Raw genomic sequence first — 4097 nt, 5'->3', positions numbered from 1 at the left:
ATTGAAAGCAGCAACTTTTAAAAACTTTTGTTCTAAAAATGAATGGTATTATTTTTCTCTGTTAGCTATTTAATTGTAGCTGAATTTAACCCAGTGGAGTACCTTCCCAGGTTTGCTGTATCTGGAGTAAATGATACCTTATTTGAAACCAAGTTCTCTTCCTAACTTTGGTAGGACCAGATTTCCATTCCTGGAAATGAAAACAGCCTAGGATATTTTTGAATTCTTCATCATCTGATTGTTTAATCTTTCCAAAAAATCTTGGATGGATGATATTTCTATCACCATCTGGGATAAGAGACCAGCAGCAACCTCTCTATGGCATCCTTTCAGGTAGTTGTAGAGAGCCATGAGGTGTCCCCTCAGCCTCCTCTTTTCCAAACCAAACAGCCCCACCTCCTTCAGTTGCTCTTCGTAAGATTTATTCTACAGGCCCTTCACAGCTTCATTGTGCTCCTCTGCACTGCCTCCAGCACCTCCACACCTCTCCTGTATTGAGGTACCCAAAACTGGACACAACACTCAAAGCATGGCCCCACCAGAGCTGAGTACAAGGGGACAATCTCCTCCCTACAAAGTGATTAACTCTCATCAAGTAGCTGAGTTGTGAAGGGCTGGGCTTTAAATCCAGATAGTCCCCGTGAAAAATGGCTATTTGGCATAGAGTCTGAGGACAAGACTTATGTGGAGGTTGAAAACAGTGCTTGAGGAAACTCCTTTAATTACAAATAATTCTTTCAAAAGGTAAGGAAATGGAATAAATCTGTGTCTTCCCCTATCAGGATTCAGAGTTATATAGGCAAAGCTCTGCAGAGCCCTCAAACGTTTACAAAGCTATTCATTTCCTCCTGACTCATGTATTTGTATTGCATTAATTTACTTTCATTGACATTAACACTTCAGTACTTTTTTTTGAAGTGTTACCTAGAAACAAGATTGAAGAGCCTGGAGGGGTTTTAACTAAACCTACTGTTTGGTTATGAAGCATGTGAAAGTGGAAATGTATTGATACATTTGGGAGATGGAGCAGATACTTTGAAAACAAGAGCAGTGTAGTGCTTTCAGCTCATCAGCCTGTTCTCTGTGGACGAAGACAGAAAGATACAAACTGCTTTCAAATTAGGCGTCATAGCAGTATTTAGAGATGTCAGATGTTTTTATGAGTATCTAGAAAGGTATGGTGATGAGCAGTTTTTTACTTACTAACTGGTGGGGGGTTTTTATGATCCGTGTTCTAAACACTTTTGGAGCTGTGGACCAAAATTGTTATTTCAGCGTTCATTTCACTTAGGAAGATGGAAAAAAAATATTATTTCCAGTTATTTTAATATGTTAATAGGCAGCTCTTCTTAACAAGTTCTTCTAGGATGGGCTAGGATAGAATTAACTTCCTTCACAAGAAGTTAGGAGGGGCCACACACAGGACAGCCAGCTGAACCAGCCAGTGGGCTGTTCTATGCCATAAAATATCACATATGCTATATAAGGGGTGGCTGGCATGGGTAGCCACAGCAGTTGTGTGGTAGTGGATTTTGGTGTGGGCAGCAAAGAGTTGGCAGCAGTAGCTGACAGTGTCACATGTTATATTACTCATTTTATATATTAATTCTTTACTAATATTGTCATTCTAGTTGTTAATTTGTTCTTTGTATTGTTCTTTTAAAAACTTAGCTCAGCTCATGGTGTTTTATGCTTTGCTCCAAGTTCTCCTTCCTGTTCTGCTAAGGGGAGAGGGTGGGAAAGCAATTGTGTGAGTGGCTGCACAGCTGTGCCTAAAACCATAAAATATTAGAGAATCTTTTTATTTTTCTTACATTCAGTTTAAAGATTAAATGGATACCATGGTTATGATACAGGGAGTATGCAGTTTAGAAAGCAACCAAACAACAGAAGGGCTATAAACAGCTTTCTCACCAGCCAGGCTCAGGAAAGAGTTGCAACCACTCATGCAAATATTTATGTGAAAGTAACATAGCTTTTGTGTGGTACTTTGATGAGGTCTGGAATCAAGCTTGCCAAATTCAAGTAATCTCACCAGAAATTACTCATTTCAAATGTTCCTTCTTCCCTAAAAATGTCACTATGTCTTAGTACAGTATTAGAGTACGAAATGTGTTTCAAGAAGCAGAGAATATTGTCAAGAGGACTTTTTGTCCTTCACTCACACAAATTCATCAAGTTCAACAGCACACTTTTTTCTCCAGGTCCATCAGTTTATTTGGCTATCCAAATGGAATAATTTTAAGTGTAGATTTATGTTTTTAATAGCAGGTCTATGTAAAACTATCTACCATAGATGCCCAGATCAGATGTCAGGACTGTAAAAGCTTGCCTTTCCAAGGTGAAGATGGTAATGAGCATACTGTACAGGTGGCTAGGTCAGTGAAGTGCTGGTTTTCTGCTAACAGAAGAGTAGCTAAAAGGCTGTTGTTACCTGTCATGACATGTGACTCCATTACAGTCTGAAAACAAATGGAAGGCTCAAACAGCACTTGAAGTACAGATATTGGAAAAGGAGAGTATTAATACCATTACCTCGGGTTCTTCCAGTGCTTGGAGTTTTCAGACTTGCTCTGCAAAGTTTCAAGGTCTGCTGTTTTAATCACTGCATTCTTCTTTACTCATATATTCCAAGGGGAAATTACAGGTCTGTACTTAGGGGGAAAATTCTAACAATCCCATTAACAAAAAGTTAGGCACTTTGTACAGTAATTGTATAGCTGAAACCAAGCAAGCTTTTTCAAGATAGCTTTATCCAGTCCTTTAACAATACCTTTAAAATCTTACTGATGCCTATCCTAAATGAATCTATTTAAGTGTCAAGATTTTACTTCAACATAATTCAGATTTAATTAAATTAGATTTCTTTTAGCTATTTGCCTGAACTGTTTTATCTCTATTCAGGAAAAATATGAATATGGAACATATTATTAAGATGTATTCATCAGTAAAGCATGACTATCCCTTCTGTTTCCATATTTTGATTTTAATGCAGTATTAAACGAAGCCAGGCTGAACAGACCCAACTTACTCAGCCTGTCTTCATAGGAGAGGTACTCCAGCTCTCTGATCAGCTTTGTGCCCACCCCCTCCCAACCTTCTTCAACAGATCCATGTCCTTCTGTTGGGGGCTCTAGATCTGGATGCAGTACTCCAGGTGGGGTCTCACAAGAACAGAACAGAGGGGCATAATCACTGCCCTTGACCTGCTGGCTGTACATCTTTTGATGCAGCCCAGAATATTGGTGGGATTTTGGACTGCCCAGTGCACATTGCTGGCTTGTGTAAAGCACCTCATCAACCAGCACCTCCGTGTCCTTCTCTACAGGGCTGGTCTCAATCCACTTGTCACCCAGCCTGTATCTGTGCTTGGAATTGTCTCTGTGCAGGACCTTGCACTGTGTCTTTTTGAATTTCATGAGGTTAGCATAGGCCCATCTTTCCAGCCTGTCAGAGTCCCTCTGGATGGCACCCCTTCCCTCCTGCAGAAGCAAGCCACTCACTCTTGGAGGCCGTCCAGTCAGAACCACAGGGGTCATCAAAACAATGGGCAAAGTTAAGTTGTGTAGCTCTGGACTCTTACAAAACCAGAAGGTGCACAGACCAGGGTCTGCACCTGCCCTACCTCCATCTCAGTCCCCTGACACTACCCTACCACAGACCCAGCCACCTGTGACATATCAACAGGCTGCAGAACCCAGCATCAGCCTCCCCTAATATTTGTTCAGGCAATGGGAAAGGAGAGGTTACAAGCAGAGGCAAAGTTCACCTGTGTATCCCTGGCATGTCATCTATCTAGCCAACTAGGATGACACCAGGAGATGCACAGGCCAGGGCATGCTAATGCCCTACCTCTGAATCAGGTCCCTAAGACACCCTAAATGGCTGCACAAAGAGAGTGCCCAAGCTAGCCCTACCACTGGCCAAGCCACCTGTGATGAGGGGTTGACCTGATAGAAAGCACAATAAGTTATCTGGAGTATTGTGTCCGGTTTTGGGCTCTCCAGTTCAAGAGAGAGAGGGATCTGCTAGAGAGAGTCCAATGGAGAGCCAAGAGGATGATTAGGGGTCTTGAGCATCTCCCCTATGAAGAGAGA

Source organism: Dryobates pubescens, chromosome 12 (genome assembly GCF_014839835.1).
Source record: "Dryobates pubescens isolate bDryPub1 chromosome 12, bDryPub1.pri, whole genome shotgun sequence".
NCBI classification, from domain to species: domain Eukaryota; kingdom Metazoa; phylum Chordata; class Aves; order Piciformes; family Picidae; genus Dryobates; species Dryobates pubescens.
The sequence above is the reverse complement of the archived record's forward strand: the minus strand, read 5'-3'. Positions refer to the sequence as shown.